The sequence below is a fragment of the Hyperolius riggenbachi genome, chromosome 8 (assembly GCF_040937935.1).
Source record: "Hyperolius riggenbachi isolate aHypRig1 chromosome 8, aHypRig1.pri, whole genome shotgun sequence".
Classification (NCBI taxonomy): Eukaryota; Metazoa; Chordata; class Amphibia; order Anura; family Hyperoliidae; genus Hyperolius; species Hyperolius riggenbachi.
In genome coordinates this window covers 85805248-85822562 of record NC_090653.1, presented here as the reverse complement: position 1 = coordinate 85822562, position 17315 = coordinate 85805248, and the positions used below count along the sequence as shown (strand labels likewise).

The 17315-nt window shown below is 44.9% G+C and overlaps 2 long non-coding RNA genes across 3 annotated transcripts in view; one reads left to right on the top strand and one right to left on the bottom strand.

Moving 5' to 3' along the window:
* The window catches only part of LOC137528232 (uncharacterized), a 16219-nt gene extending 9710 nt beyond the window's left edge, over window positions 1-6509 (top strand). For both annotated transcript variants that reach the window (XR_011023319.1, XR_011023320.1), the window contains exons 2-3: window positions 2412-2511; window positions 6311-6509. This is a non-coding gene — a long non-coding RNA (uncharacterized lncRNA). The remainder of the gene's footprint in view (window positions 1-2411; window positions 2512-6310) is intronic.
* Window positions 6510-16500: 9991 nt separating this feature from the next.
* Window positions 16501-17261, bottom strand: LOC137528231 (uncharacterized). Its single transcript, XR_011023318.1, has 3 exons — window positions 17226-17261; window positions 16931-17142; window positions 16501-16820 (listed from the first exon to the last, which is right to left on the bottom strand). It is a non-coding gene; the product is annotated as an uncharacterized lncRNA (long non-coding RNA).
* Between the last annotated feature and the right edge of the window lie 54 nt (window positions 17262-17315).

Genomic DNA, 17315 nt, shown 5'->3' with positions numbered 1-17315 from the left:
TGCGAACGATGTCGCATCTAGGAACTAAAATGAAGAGAAGTTGTTTCCTGGGGGCAGAAATACCACGCTCTCTGATGAGAAAGCGTCGGTATTTCTGCCGGGGACTTGGATCGGTGAATGGGAATTATATTCCCATTCACTGATCGGGGGGGCAGCGGGAGGCAGCGGGGGCACGCGCGGGCGCGCGCCCGATCGCGCGCACCACATGGCTGCAGCACCACTGCCTATCTGGACGGATATATGCGTCCAGATATGGCGAAGTGGTTAGGATACTGTAGGGGGGTCGGGGGTAAAATGAGTTGAAGTTACCCGGGGCTTCTAATGGTCCTCCGCAGACATCCTGTGCCCGCACAGCCACTCACCGATTCTCCGGCCCCGCCTCCAGTTCACTTCTGGAATTTCTGACTTTAAAGTCAGAAAACCACCGCGCCTGCATTGCCGTGTCCTCGCTCCCGCTGATGTCACCAGGAGTGTATTGCACAAGTCCAGTATGGTCTTTGGTCTGCGCAGTATGCTCCTGGTGCCATCAGCGGGAGCGAGGACACGGCAATGCAGGCGGAGTGGTTTTCTGACTTTAAAGTCAGAAATTCCAGAGGTGAACTGGAGGCGGGGCCAGAGCATCGGTGAGTGGCTGCGCGGGCACAGGATGTCTGCGGGGGACCATTAGAAGCCCCGGGTAACTTCGACTCATTTTCCCCCGACCCCCCTACAGTATCCCTTTAAAAAAGTTTTCCCACGCCAATATCCACGGTAAACGATCCAACGAACTGTATCCTCTTATGTTGCGATCTTCAGTTAAGTTGATTGAAGATCTCCGACGCCTCCCACATAGCAGAGAATGCCTCCTTTTGGACGCATAGCTGCCGGCTCCTGCTGTCTCTCCCCACCTCCTCACCTGTCACTCTCACCTAGCCTGGCACCCATGGGTGCGCTGGTTGCCAGGCTAGGTGAGGGTGACAGGTGCAGGCAGGTGGGGAGAGACAGCAGCGAGCCGTCAGCTTCACGTCCTGCTCAGGACGCATTCTCTGCTATACTAACAGTTCTTGAATCATCCGGTTCTTTTTTATGAATCGGCTCATTTTACTTTGAAACTTTAAAATTGATTTTCTCAAAAAGTATAAGGTCTTTTGGAAAAAAAAAAATTTCCTCTTGTTCCCACTATTCCACTTAACAATCCCAACAATTTTGGTGTTTCTACTATGTAAGGGGACTTTGCTATTAACCGTTAAAGTCGGCGGCCATTAAAGTCTATGGGGCGAATCGAACTTCCGCAAAAGTTCGCCTGATGCAGGCGAACGCGAACCCCCAAAGTTCGCCTGGAACCATTCGCCGGCGAACCGTTCGCTACATCTCTAGTGCCAGGTCAGGCCGTGCTGAAAAATAAAATCTTCATCTCCATAAAGCTTTTCAGCAGATGGAAGCATGAAGTGCTCCAAAATCTCCTGATAGCTAGCTGCATTGACCCTGCTCTTGATAAAACACAGTGGACCAACACCAGCAGCTGACATGGCACCTCAGACCATCACTGACTGTGGGTACTTGACACTGGACTTCAGGCATTTTGGCATTTCCCTCTCCCCAGTCTTCCTCCAGACTCTGGCACCTTGATTTATGAATGACATGTAAAAGTTGCTTTCATCCGAACAAGGTACTTTGGACCACTGAGCAACAGTCCAGTGCTGCTTCTCTGTAGCCCAGGTCAGGCGCTTCTGCCGCTGTTTCTGGTTCAAAAGTGGGTTCATGTTTCCATCTGCTGAAAAGCTTTATGGAGATGATTTTATTTTTCAGCACGACCTGGCACCTGCTCACAGTGCCAAAACCACTGGTAAATGGTTTATTGACCATGGTATTACTGTGCTCAATTGGCCTGCCAACTTTCCTGACCTGAACCCCATAGAAAATCTGTGGGATATTGTGAAGAGAAAGTTGAGAGACGCAAGACCCAACACTCTGGATGAGCTTAAGGCCGCTATCGAATCATACTGGGCCTCCATAACACCTGATCAGTGCCTCAGGCTGATTGCCTCCATGCCACGCCGCATTGAAGCAGTCATTTCTGCAAAAGGATTCCCGACCAAGTATTGAGTGCATAACTGAACATAATTATTTGATGGTTGACTTTTTTGTTTTAAAAAACACTTTTCTTTTATTGGTCGGATGAAATATGCTAATTTTTTGAGATAGGAATTTGGGGTTTTCATGAGCTGTATGCCAAAATCATCAATATTAAAACAATAAAAGTCTTGAACTACTTCAGTTGTGGGTACTTGAATCTAAAATATATGAAAGTCTAATGTTTATCAGTACATTACAAAAAATAATTAAATTTATCACAATATGATAATTTTTTTAGAAGATCCTGTATATTGCTGTGGCTTCTGCGCTGATCTCACAATTGTATTACTCTGCAGGGACAGAGCCTGTTTCAGCAGATGCGGCACATGGAAGCTTTGGAGTGCTTCACTCTGCCTCTGAGCTGCAGCCACAAAACAGACATTACCGTATGCGCAGGTAAGATAGTTTAGCTCATGTATAGCAACAAGTTTAAAGTGTAACTCCGGAGTACAAATCACCTGTAAGGAGGATTACAAATTGTCATCTCTTCAGGAAAGCACCTGTTTGGGTCCAATACAGCTGGAGCCTTTGAAATTGGATGTTGTAATTTAGGGCCGGTTTCCACTACTTCAGTGATGCGATGCGGCCACCTAGCCGCATCGCATCACTTCCGCCAGTGCGGAAGTCAATTGATCTCCCGATGCGCATCTCCTGATGCGGAAGTCAGTTGAGGAGATGGGACGCGGCTGCGGCCGGATGCGGCGTGTGATAATCTGCAGCATGCTGCAGATTCTCAGATCGCTCCGCACCGCTCCGCACAACATGCACGCAGTGGAAACTCTTCCATTGCCGTGCATGTTTCAGGACACCTATGTAGCCGCATCACACCGCTCCTAGTGGAAACGGGCCCTTAGTTTACCCTGTGTAAGTACAGCCATCAGTTACTGTTAAAAGTCATTATCATAATTATTTAATATTTCTATGGTTTTGGGATGTGGAAGGGAACCTGAGGAGCCAGAACTGCAAGGCGAGAGTGCTATCCAGTCCACTACACCACCAGGAAAGTAAGAGCTGAAACACATTATGGGGCCTTGAGCAAAACACCACATTGATTATTAAAGAGGACTAACACAGTAACAATACTTACAGTGAACTCTGTGTATGGCTGCCATAAGGATTACACAGACAAGCTGTTACACATATAAGATCCAAGTACATATGCCAGCAATAAAATATGGTGCACATAAGGAGAGCCCCAGAGGAAAAGAAAATACAGGTAGTCCCCGACTTACGAACACCCGACTTACGAACGACCGCCGATATGAACGGCATGGATTCTCTGTTTCCATGGGAACAAGTCAAAAAAAAATTCAAATCAAACTTGTATTTTTTGAAAAAAACCAATTTTAAAAAAATCAAAGAAAAAAATGGCTTTTAAACTTGTATAAACAGGCACAAAAGGCAGAGGTGACACAGAGGGGGTCACTGGAGGCACACAAGAGGTACAGGGGACAGAGATGGCACAATGTTCCGACTTAAGAACAGATTCAGGTTAAGAACTTTTTTTTAAACAAAACTTTTTATTGATTTTGACATAAAAAGATACAAACATTGAGGGATGCACACAAGTTCACACATTCCTCGAGATTAAACATAATACAGGCAGAGAGAAAAAGATGACCTATTGGTCCAAGTATAAACCAGTACAGAATAATGACTTTACCAAACATTGCAGAATAATTTACATTCAATGATATTTGGCAGGTGGTACAATCTAAGGAGAGTTATGATTGTCTCCATCTGTGCATTGGGGAATATTGCTTCCCATGACCAATGACCAACCACACATCTTGCTGTAATTATAGAATGGCCCGTGGAGGACAATAATGTATATGTTACGGCCAGAACCCGAAGTGTGGCCACTTCGGGTTCTGGCCGGCCAATGTGCGAAGTGGCCGCAGCGCAGTGGCCAATGTTAAAAATATAATGATTACAATAAGTTCAATGTATTTTACGGCCGTCTCACTGCGGCCAAATGTATTACAACTTGGTTAATTTAATGAAATGAAGCCGGCGGCAATGTAATAGATGAAGCCGCCGGCTTTCGCACTGACTCCTATCCTCCTCCCCCCCCCCTCCTCTCCCTGCCTCCTATACAATATGGAGCAGCCGGGGACATGCGTGTCCCCGAGAGTCGTTCGTCACGGCAGGGAAATCCTGCCGTTCCTGCAGAGCGGGTGCTGGCAGAAGCAATGTCTGCAGCCTCCCCGCTCTGCTTCCCCTGCCGCGACGAACGACTCTCGGGGACACGCATGTCCCCGGCTGCTCCGTATTGTATAGGAGGCAGTCAGAGGAGAGAGGCGGGGGGGGGGGGGGGGGGAGGAGGGGAGGAGGCAGTGCTAAAGCCGACGGCTTCATTACATTAACTTAACTAAAGTTGTAATACATTTGGCCGCAGTGAGACAGCCATAAAATACATTGAACTTATTGTAATCATTACATTTCTAACATTGGCCGCTGCGCTGTGGCCACTTCGCACATTGGCCGGCCAGAACGCGAAGTGGCCACACTTCGGGTTCTGACCGTAACATATATATAGAACAGTGTCTCTCTGTGAAGAAAGGACACTATTATAAGTCTAGTATGACCCACCGGCCTATTTGAGCTTCCAGTGAAGGGCTATTAGTTGAAAGAAAGGAAGAAAAGAGAGGTTATAAATAAAAGGTAAGTAAATCAGAAGAAGAAAAATGGAAAGATTTGGGGCCCCGGGGGCCCCCACTTCCTTAACTCATCCTGTTAATTAACGCCACCGGCCAGCTCTTTCCAGACCATCCAGCCAGACCATATTTTGTCAAACTTGGCAGGACATCCCCGGCTAGCATATGTAAGTTTATAGAGTGGTAGCACTTTATTGATCTCATTGATCCAGTTGTTTTTGGTTGGAGGAGCTGAACTTGACCACTTTAAAGGTATTTCACATCTGGCATAGAAACAGAGCAGTCGGAAGAACATTGTATTGTGTTTGTTTTTAATGGTTTCCTCTGTGATGCCAAGTAGTGCCATTTTGGGATTTAATGTTATTGGTTTTTTAAACATTCCTTTTAAGTTGAGAAAATAAAACGTCAGGATGCTAAAAAAAAGATAATTTTAGGAGTAGTAGGATAGATACAATTGTTCATCTCATCAGGGCTTCCATCAGTTTATTTTCAACTCTTGTTTCCTTTAAGAAACCATGAGATCCTAAAGCCCCGTCTACATGGGGAGATGTGGAGGCGATCCGGCGGCACGATTAGCCGCCAGATCGGCTTTTCCGCATCCCCACGCGTATCTGCCGCATCCCCGCTCGCCGTGCGTGCGTCGGATTCGATCCCCCGCTCTTCCCCACCCGGCGCCGCTTATCTTCCACTCGATTCCCTGCCATTGTCCCCTTGTTGGGAACGAGCAGGGAATTGGCGGCTCACAGATCGGACCTGTCGGAACTTAATCAATCGAGCCGCATCAGCGGCTCGATAGATAAGAACATCGCCCCCTCATCTAAGCCCTTAACACTAGCCTCCCTATCTTCAATAACATTTAAAGAGACTGTTAGGCTTAAAATTGACTTGTCATAAAATAACCCCTCTTATTAACCACTTAAGCCCTCAGTCTTTTTCACATGATGCATCCGAGCAATGTTCACCTCCCATTCATTAGCCTATAACTTTATCACTACTTATCACAATGAACTGATCTATATCTTGTTTTTTCTGCCACCAATTAGGCTTTCTTTGGGGGGTACATTTTGCTAAGAGCTACCTAACAGTAAGAATAAGAAAAAAACTGAAAAAATTCATTATTTCTCAGTTTTCGGCCATTATAGTTTCAAAATAATACATGCCTCCATAATTAAAACCCACGTATTGTATTTGCCCATTTGTCCCGGTTATTTCACCGTTTAAATTATGTCCCTATCACAATGTATGGCGACAATATTTTATTTTGAAATAAAAGAGCATTTTTTCCATTTTGCATCCATCACTATTTACAAGCATATAAAAAATAAAAAAAAATAGAAATATTTCATCTTTACATTGATATTCAAAAAGTTTAGACCCTTAGGTAAACATTTTGTATATTTTTTTTTTTTTATTGTAATGTTTTTTTTTTTGTTTTTTTTTATTAAACATTTTATGTGGGTATTTTTGGGAGGGTGGGATGTAAATAGTGTTTGATTTGGGGAAATATATGTGTATTTTAATTTTTTTTTTACTTTTAGATGTAGTTTTACTTTTTGTTGAAATAAGAACAGAGGTTGTGGGGCACTTCCCCTTTAAATGTGACTGGAAATGTAGAGAAGTGGTCTACAGTGGTATAGCCACAAGTCTGCAGTGCTCACCTGAGCCTGATGCTATAGATGCAAGACGTGTGCTCCGCTTGTGTGGCAGAAGAAAGCAAGTACATCATATAATCAAAAGATAAAGGAAAGCGTGCACCTTCCGTCTGTCATGTGCATTTATTGTGAAAAACGTCATCAAATGGCATTCAGTATCTCACAAACCATACTGGCATACCTATGTGGCGTGGTTCTCATTGCAGGTGGCAGAGGTGGGAGTGGGGATGACGGTGGGCCTAGCGACGGCCGTTTCGCGTCCTAGACGGACACTTGGTCACGCTGCGTTCCAAGTATCCGTCTAGGACGCGAAACGGCCGTCGCTAGGCCCACCGTCATCCCCACTCCCACCTCTGCCACCTGCAATGAGACCCACGCCACATAGGTATGCCAGTACGGTTTGTGAGATACTGTATGCCATTTGATGACGTTTTTCACAATAAATGCACATGACAGACGGAAGGTGCATGCTTTCCTTTATCTTTTGATTATATGTAGTTTTACTTTTGATGGTGCACTTTAGTAGTTGTAGTATTTTAGAGGACTGTGTGTCAAGGTTGGATGTACACTCGAGGAAGGGGGTGACCCCGAAACATGTCATGTTTGCAACTTTTTGAATAAACGCAAGTTTATTATCGCCAGTGGAGTGCCGACCTCGATTTTTGTTACTGTGTACAGAGTTGTGGAGTTAAAAACAAGAAACACCAAGAGCCCCAATAATGTAATATGTACTGGTAAATGATCACTAAATATTGATACTCACAAACCAGGGTTACCATTAGGCAACCACTGTAAGGGCAGGTGGGGAGATTTCCAATACAGGACACACCCCTAATGGTCAGCTGACCGAGGTGATGTCACAGAGTAATCCAGGTTAACCCCGTAGGGTCAGTCCATACAAATTCTTACTGGGCACTACACATGAAATGTCCACCCAGCTAAAAACACCAAGGTAAACATGAGCGAAAGCATACATAAGCCTAAGCAGAAATACAGTAAACTTGAGGAAGGGGGTGACCCCGAAACATGTTCTGTTTGCAACTTTTTGAATAAACGCAAGTTTATTATCACCAGTGGAGTGCCAACCTCGATTTTTGTTACTGTGTTCCTGAGATGGGCACACAAAAAATGTTATACTTACCTGGGGCTTCCTCCAGTCCCATGATCACCAATACATTCCTCACCGTCCTCCCGATTGCCTTAGTTCCTCTAGTATCAGTCCCGGTAATCTGGCTCAGTCACGCCCTGTCGGCTCTTCTGCACATGCACAAAAGAGCCGACTGGGGCGACTAAGCCATATTACCAGGCACATCGGTGCCCACAAGGCTGGAGGAAACCCCGGGTAAGTATAAAATCTTTTAGTGTGCCCCTCTCAGGTACACTTTAAAGAGGAACTTTAACCCAGGATTGAACTTCATACCAATCAGTAGCTGATGCCTCCTTTCCCTCAAGAAATCTCAAATAGATGTGAGTGTGTGTGGGTGGGTGGGTGGGTGGGGGGGGGGGGGGTCTGTTTCCAACTGTCAGACAAGCAGTATTTCCTTCTGTGTGTAGAACTCTCCCTTAAACGAACATTCCGCACAGCTCACCTGGCAGAACTAAAGAGGTCACCACCAGTGATACTTTTCAGAATGTGAATCAGGGAGCTGAAAGATTTTATAATGGGCAAACACTAACCAGTACCAGGTGACCATATTACAGACTATAATTTGATGTACATATTCTCTGTTTTCGTTTTTTTAGGCAGGGATCATAGTTTTCCTGGGCATGTAGGGAAACTGAAATAAGGTTTGTCATTAAAGTGTACCAGAGTTGTAAGAATACAGATTTGATACTTACCTGGGGCTTCCTCCAGCCCCATTAGCACATCCAAGTACCTCACGCGGTCTGCCATTCAGCTGCGATCAGCCCAGGTAACTGGTTCAGTCCCGTCAGTTGGGGTCTTCTCCGCATGCGCGGACCTCCGGCACATGGGCAGAAGACCATGACTGAACCAGGTATTGGGGCTGATCGCGGCTGAGCGGCAGACCGTGGGAGGACAGTGAGGGACTTGGACATGCTTATGGGGCTGGAGAAAGCCCCTGGTAAGTATCAAATCTTTGTATTCTAACAGCTCTGGTTGCCTTTAGTTAATGTGACGTATAGAGCTGAGATAGATGAATTGTCACTTTTTCTCAGCAATAATGGAGTTTCATTTCAAAGCCATTCTGAACTCGCTAGGTCTTCTCAAATGCTCCAGCAATGATGACATTCAGGAGCTTCTGACGACCGGTGTTTACTATCTTGTGGAGGCCTCCTATAGCCACTTCCAGGAGGTGTCTTGGTATGCAAGCTTTTCATATCCTCACTTCATTGCTTACTGGGGGGTAACACTGCGGTCATAGCCACTGACCTCCACTCAATGGGCTTGATTCACAAAGCATTGCTAACCCAGTTAGAGACTTTAGGCGTGATAACCATTGCACCACGCTGGTGAAAAGCCAATTTAGGCATGATAAGTTTAGGCATGCTAAGTTTAGATAACCATACAAAGTCCCGCACGCAAAGCAGCGCCATTAAACTCTATGCGAAGTGCACCAGACTCTGCTAGCGCAAAACTTTTGATCAGCTGTGCACTGCGGTGCTAACCCATTTGGGCTTAAACTTATCATGCCTAAACTTATCACACCTAAACTTATCACACCTAAACTTATCATGCCTAAACTGAGTTTAGGCATGATAAAGGGCTTTTCACCAGCGTGCGAACTGTTAGCACCGCTTTGTGAATCAGGCCCAATGTGTGGAATGATGGTGGGAGTAGTTTGGATGAGTGAAGGGTCAGGATATTAGAGCAAAACAAGGGTTTTCTGGCACATGGAGCAGACACGGTCGTAACTTAAACCTCACCGCCCTCCCAGCAACACTGTCGGCCAGGCCCCCCATCAAGCGTACGAGAGAAATCGCCAGCGGGAGACTTGGGCACAGGATACAGCCAATATACGGCTTACCCTGCTCGTGCTCAAGTCCCGACGGCGTTAATTACTATTCCCCCTCCAGGTCCACGTGGATGGTGGGGAATGATGTAATTCAGCTTCCAGCTATTGCTATCGCAGTGTTTTAACCCTTTCCACTCGTATGTCCCGCATAACGGGACATCGTGAATTCCGCGTTGCACTCGTATGTCCCGATATGCGGGACATCCCTCCAGCGGCGGTTTGCAGCGCATCGCGACCACCGCAAATGTATTACTACATGCCCACACTGTCAGTGCCCCCCAGGTGACATTTATATTTGTCACTTCCTTTTCTTTCCTGTTTTTTTTTTTTTTTTTTTTTTTTTTATAAAAAGTAGTTGCTGGTTCATTTTTGCAAATTCCATTCTGCAAAAAAAAAAAAATGAAAAATAATTGCAGATTAATTTTTTTTCTTGCAGATTGCCTGCAAATAATGAATGGCATCCTATGGGATGGACTGGGGGAGGGTGTAAATAGTAGCCAGTATTTTATTGCTAATCTGCCCAATCGAAATACCAACGATTGCATTGTGTGTAGGGACAGTAAGACCCCAGGTGGCGGGCATAAAACCACCTATTATTGCGAAACTTGCTCACGCAGGCCCGGATTACACCCAGGAAACGGTTTTTCAATTTACCATACCTTGGCTTTCTCCTCTGCTACCAGCCAATAGGAGATGCCAAACTGTCCAAATAAGGTATCAAATTAAACGTTATAATGTGTTCTTTAAAATAAGATATACACTGTTACGTTCCATGTTAAAATGAGAGAGTAAGAGGGAGAGCGCATTCCTTTAGGAAAGAGCTCCGAGTGGAAAGGGTTAAAAGTAACTCCAGCTCAGTCTTCTTACTCACTGTGCGTCGCTATAGCTGCAATACCTATTATGGTCTATGGTGGCGCCAGCTGCACTGAAATCTCCTGCGCTATAATCCACGTGCTCGCTCCGTCACGTGCCTCTGCAAACCCCCACAAACACAGATGACAGTACATTACTGCATTAGTGCTAAATGAGGCTGAAGTGAGTCGCAGTTCTTCAGGCTCCATGGCTGTTTGGCTAGATGAAGGTGTCCCATATCCCCAAAGCTGAAGACCGTTGGAGGTGAGGATGGGGGGAGCGGTCAGGCAGAAGGGTGTACACCCTTAATTTAATTAGTGAAATGATATAATAGTTAAAAAAAGCTTAACTTTAAATAGTGTGTCTAATCAGAGCAGAGGAGAAAAATTGACTCTAATTATATTTTAAAGCCACCTTCAGATATAGATCTAAATATAATACCTCCAGTGGCAGGCCATCTGGTCTCTCAATCATAAGGGCTCCCTTAATGTAACTAAGCAGGAACATGGATTCAAGATCATCACCCAATGGTACAGGACACCTTCTGTGCTCAGCAAATTTGTGCAGGAGTTGCGGATACATGCTGGATTGTGGTTCTTCAGGAGCCGATTAACTGCATGTGTTCTGGCATGGCCCTCACCTGTCCACCTTTTGGACTCAAGTTCATAAGTGGACAGAGGAAATTTCCTCTACAAAGATTCATAAGACCCCTGAATTTTTATATTTGGCATTCTGACCCTTTTTCATGTAATAAATACTTGAAATGTATTCTTTTACACCTAGTTAACGCGGCCTGTGCAACCATTCCCTTTTTGTGGAAGAAACTGGAGTTCCCTCATAGGTAAACACAGGGGGGATTACAGCTGCCCAGAATCCCCCCTCAGACCAGGTCTGGGGACAGGCATAAGTTGAGACACCAGAATGTCTGCAGGCATCCTGCATCACACAACACTGCCCCCTTTCTTTCCCTGCTACAGTTGACTTTGGATGGAGCAGCAATGTGTACATAGCATGGAGCAGCTCTAGGGAACTTTACAGAGCTCAAAGCCAGGTATGAGCACAGCCCTGTGTCCCTGCTGGGTGAATGTTTCACTTTCCCTCCCTTTATTAGCAATGTCGGCTGTCCTCATTATCTGTATCCACTGCTCCCGATCGATTCCGTTGTCGGTCATTCAGTTGGATGGGAAATAATTGCATTATGTGTACCCAGCATGATGTCCTACCATATTATACTATTTTCCCATTCATTGACCTCTAGGCTACCGGGCTGTGGCACAGGAGCGTGCAGCAGCAGCCTTTTGGACGTGACAGTCACGTTCAAAAGGCTAAAATGGTTAGTTGTGTTTTTTGATGTAATTGTTATTATTCATATGTCTTTCTTATTGCAATGAGTGTTGTTGTTACGCTTATGTTGTAAAGCTGACATTTTTCAATAAAGTGCTAAATGTTTAAAAAAAATCAAATAAATTAATACCTCACAGCTTGTTGGTTAGAATGGTCAAAGATTACCTTTTTAGCGTGACATGAGATTTTTTTTTTTTTGTAGCTAAAAATGTTGCCTTAAAAACGTAATCACATCACCAGATACAGGTATCTAAAAGAGAATCTGCAGTGAAAATAAATGTATGATATAATAAACTGTATGTGTAGTACAGCTAAGAAATAGAACATTAGTAGCAAAGCACAGAGTTTTATATTGTTTCCAGTACAGAAAGAGTTAAAAAAACTTCAGTTGTTATCTGTGCAAAAGAGCTTCTCTGAGCTCTCTGACCCAACTTTGATGGGGAGACAGTCCTATTTTCTGAAGCACTTATACATCAAAGAAACAGTGAGACTCAGCTTCAGATAAGGTTTTACTGCAGGGGAGTTCAAAGGGTCATTAGCTCTGCTCTATTTCATAGTTGAAAATACAGTGGCCCATATGCAATTCATTTTTCCACCTTCTTCCTAGGAGAAAAATTTTCATCTTTGATTTAAAATAACTTTTTAGCACTTTGCAATGGAAAAAAAAGTATCAAAAAGTAGGTTAAAAGGTGCTATCAAAATTATTTTGAGTATATTTTTTTTTTTCCTTGCTGGTGGTTTAACCACTTCACCACTGAGGGGTTTTACCCCCTGACCACCAGAGCAATTTTCACCTTTCAGCGCTCCTTCCATTCATTCGTCTATAACTTTATCATTACTTATCACAATGAAATGAACTATATCTTGTTTTTTCCGCCACCAATTAGGCTTTTTTTTAGGTGGGGCATTATGCCAAGAATTATTTTATTATAAATGTGTTTTAATGGGAAAATAGGAAAAATGTGGGAAAAAATTAATTATTTTTCAGTTTTCGGCCATTATAGTTTTTAAATAATGCATGCTACTGTAATTAAAACCCATGAAATTTATTTGCCCCGGGTATAAAACCGTTTAAATTATGTCCCTATCAGAATGTTTGGCGCCAATATTTTTTTGGGAAATAAAGGTGCATTTTTTTCAGTTTTACGTCCATCCCTAATTACAAGCCCGCAGTTTATAAAGTAACAGTGTTGTACCATCCTGACATAAATATTTAAAAAGTGCAGTCCCTAAGGTAACTATTTATGTATTTTTTTTAATTGTAAATTTTTTAATTTTTTTTTTATGACAAAAAAAAAACAAAAACAAATGGGGAGTGTGGGAAGTAATGAGATAATTTTTTGTGTATAAGTAATTCATTTGTATGTGAAAAATGTTTACGGTGTAGTTTTACTATTTGGCCACAAGATGGCAACAGTAACTTTTTTGTTTAATGCGACTAGAAGGCTGGGTAAGCGGAAGTACTAGGAGGCTGGGTAAGTTGTTTTTTTTCACAATGATCGCGCTGCTTAGCGGAAAAGCAGCGGATCATTGCGGGGCTTAGATCAACGAACGGGAATGGATTTTCCCGTTCATTGATCTCCGGGCGAGCGGCGTGTTTACCCGCAGGAGTGCGCGCTAGGAAGTGCGGGCAGCGGCGGGAGCGCGGAAAGTACGGATTTCTCCATCCCTGGGGGTTAAAGGATGGAAAAAGGGACGGAGAAATTCGTACGGGCGGGGGTAAAGTGGTTAAAAGGGATTTTATTGACAAGTTTTAAAAAATCACCTAGGAGAAAACTCAGGTGAAAAACTAAATTGCATATGGCCCAGTGTGTCGTTTGTAATTGCAAATGTGACAGAATGATGCAAGGTTATAAAAAAAAAAATTAAAAAATATGCAACTCTTTTCTTTGATACTACTTCTATTAATTATCATACTTTATTTGTTTGTTTTTGCTTCAATGTCACTTTAAAAGGAGCTAGTTTCAGGTTCTGTATATGGGGCTAATCTGCTGCTTGGATTGCGTCATTCTGCTGTTCAAATTGCAAAGGGGAATGGACAGACTGAAGTTCTCTAAGGGGATTACAGCCTGCAACAATGACAGTCTGTGTGCATGAAGTAGCCAGTTCTGGGTTTCTTAGTGCTCTAAAGGTGGCCATACACTGGCCCGATTCGCGGCCGTTTCAACAGCAGATTCGATCCTGGGATCGAATCTGCTGCCAATCGTTTGCGCTAAACGCACCCGCCGATCCGATTTCCTCCCGAAATTGGATCGGTCCGTCGATCGCGACGTGCGGGAAATTACCCTCGATCGCCCGCGGGTAGGGAGCGCGTCGCTAGCGGCGGCCGATCCGATCAGGTATACATTACCTGAAGCTGGCTCCCGGGCGTCTTCTCCGCGCTGCACCGCTCTGTTCCGGCTCCATCCCGGCGCTTCCTGTGTCACTGCAGTGACCAGGAAGTTCAAATAGAGGGCGCTCTATTTGAACTTCCTGGTCACGGAGTGACACAGGAAGCGCCGGGATGGAGCCGGAACAGAGCGGTGCGGTGCAGCGTGGAGAAGACGCCCGGAAGCCAGCTTCAGGTAATGTATACGGGGGGGGGGGGGGGACGTTTGGCCACAGGCGGCAGGAGCAGCTCAACAGATTGTGATCGGTTTCAGGCTGAAATCGATTCACAATCTGTTTGCAGTAAAGGCAGCCATACGATCCCTCTCTGATCAGATTCGATCAGATAGGGATCTGTCAGCTGGTCGATCTAATGGCAAATCGACCAGTGTATGGCTACCTTAAGTGTTACATAAGCTAATTAATTAGTTCCTGCAGGGAGAAAAGCATGTTTTACATTGGAGGACCTGCATAGGGCTAGAATACACATTTTCCTGAAAACAGCACAGTGGGGCACATAAGTGCATATAAGTGAATACAACACTCTAAGGGCCCGTTCACACTGCACGCGTTTCAAGCCGCGTTTTGGAAACGCATGCAGGTGGCCGACACGCACGACATCAGACATTGCATAGAGTGCAATGTCTGATGTTCACACAGCATGCGTTCCGGACCTGTGCGGTCCGGGAACACATGCTGCACGCAGATTTTACAAAAACGCGCGGCTGTCCCATTCACTTCTCAGTGATGGGATCAGCCACGCAACGCATACGAACGCGGATGGCGTGCGTTCGTACGCGTTGCGTTCTGCATGTGTGGCCGTCCGCGTTTTGCAGTCTGAACGGGCCCTAAGGGCTGGAAACCACAGGAGCGCTTTTGGCAGCGTTTTGGCAGCACTGCGATATGCTAGCAGTTTGCCAAAACGCTGGGCTAATGTTAATGGATGGGGCAACTTCTACAGGAGCGTTTGCGTTTCTCAGAAACGCAAACGCAGGACGTGCAGCATTTTGGGAGCGTTAGCGCTTCAATGTAAAGTATTGAATTGCTAGCGGAAACGCTCAGCAAAACCTAAACTGAGCGGTTTTGCTAGCGTTTTGCGGTTCAGCACACTGTAACAAAATGAAAAATAATTCACAGGACCAATCAGGATAAAAACGCAAAACGCTACGCACCCGCTGGGCAAAAAAATACAATGTTGCAAAACACGACCAAAAACGCGCATGAATCCGCTTGCAAACTGCTCAGACAAAACGCTAGCGGTTGCGTTTTGCGTTTGCTGTTTTCAGTGGGTTCCAGGCCTAAGGGTCCTTTTACACTATATCAGTTGTAACAGAAAATGGATGTGCAGTTCAGTGGCCATGTTTCCCTATAGCCTCTTCTACACTATATGCTGAAAAACTGAAACTTTTCACAATGCACTGCTATGGAGAGAAAAAAAAGTGCATTAAAACACAACGGGTAGGGTGACATCACTTTGACGCCATCAATACAGTTCCCTAATATTCTCCGTTAGATGGCAAACAGTAAAAAATCCTCAAAGGAAAAATATGTTCCATTGTAAAATATGATCTAAATGCCAATCTACAAAAACAAGGAAAATTACACAATATAATCCGAGTATCTGAACTTCTATATGAGAAGAGAAATGCTAATTTGCTCTTCTCCCCCCAGAATGGCCATAGACTGTGGTACTGACATTAGTGGTGTTACCCATTATTCTATACATTATTTGTACCTATAGGAAACACACTTTTATCAGAGGAATAAAAACACAGACACAGTTAAGATTAATACATATATTATAAAGAAAGAAGAAATACAAAGAGATAATTCAACCAGAAAATACATTCATAAAATGTACAAAACTGTACAATACCCTCACATATCCCAGTTGATCCAGAGGAAGGCGAAAAACCCTTCAAGGCCTGGGCCAATTAGCCATAAAAGGGAAAAAATTCCTTCCCGACTCCAAATGGCAGTCAGATAAAATCCCTGGATCAACACCCCTAGAATTTTACATCCCCCCCCCCACACACACACCTTTTAGGTAGCCAGGGTGCCCCCCCTTTAGGTAGCTGGCATGACCCCCTTTTATACAGCCAGATTACCCCCCTTTTAGTTAGCCAGAGTGCCCCCCTCTTTTAAATAGCCAAATTGCCCCCCTTTCAGTTATCCAGATTTTCCCCCTATTAGTTAGCCAGATTGCCCACCTTTAAGGTAGCCACAGTGCCCCCTTTTAGTTAGCCAGCATGCCCCCCCTTTTAGTTAGCCAGGGTGTCCCCCTTTTATTTAGCCAGAGTGTCCCCCTTTTATTTAGCCAGAGTGTCCCCCTTTTATTTAGCCAGAGTGTCCCCCTTTTATTTAGCCAGAGTGTCCCCCTTTTATTTAGCCAGAGTGTCCCCCTTTTAGTTAGCTAGCATTTCCCCCTTTTAGTTAGCCACATTTCCCCCTTTTAGTTAGCCAGATTGCCCCCCATTTTAGTTAGCCAGATTGCCCCCCTTTTAGTTAGCCAGATTGCCCCCCTTTTAGTTAGCCAGATTGCCTCCCTTTTAGTTAGACAGATTGCCCCCTTTTAGTTAGCCAGCATTCCCCCCTTTTAGTTAGCCAGATTGCCCCCTTTTAGTTAGCCAGATTGCCCCCTTTTAGTTAGCCAGAATGACACCTTTCAGGTAGCCAGAGCCCTCCAATTTAAGTAGCCAGAGTGAAAGCTCTCCCCCCTCCCCCCCCCATTAGGTAGCCAGAGTGGCCAGATGTGACTGGGTGCGGCGATGGGACTCCTGCAGAGGGGACAGGTCCGGCTCTCCTGCAGCCAACGATCGATGCAGGTCTGGTGGAATTGGTGGTTGCACGGAAGTCGTCTGCAAGGAGAACAGAAATATACATTAATATCCAGACTGACAGAGGCTGTATGGGACACTAAATACAGCAAAGACAATAGAAATGTGTAACAGAAATGAGCATTACTTACCTTACCCTCTCTTCCTCCTGGATATCAGCGAGGCAGATGGCGCACATCCCATCATCTTCATCTGTGGATGGAGAAAATGCTTATTAATGCAATGAAGGCAGAATAGACCACAGAATACACAGAATACATGCAGGGAATCCCCCGTCTGTGTCCACTCTCCCCCCATCTCCACACCAAACACAAACCTCCCCATCTGCACACCTAACACTAACCTTCCCCTCTCCACTCCTAACACTAACCTCCCCCCTCTCCACACGTAACCCTAACCTCCCCCCTCTCCACTCCTATCACTAACCTCACGCTTCTCCACTCCTTACACTAACCTCCCCCCTCGCCATTCCTAACTCTCACCTCCCCCCTCTCCACACCTCCCCCCTCTCCACCC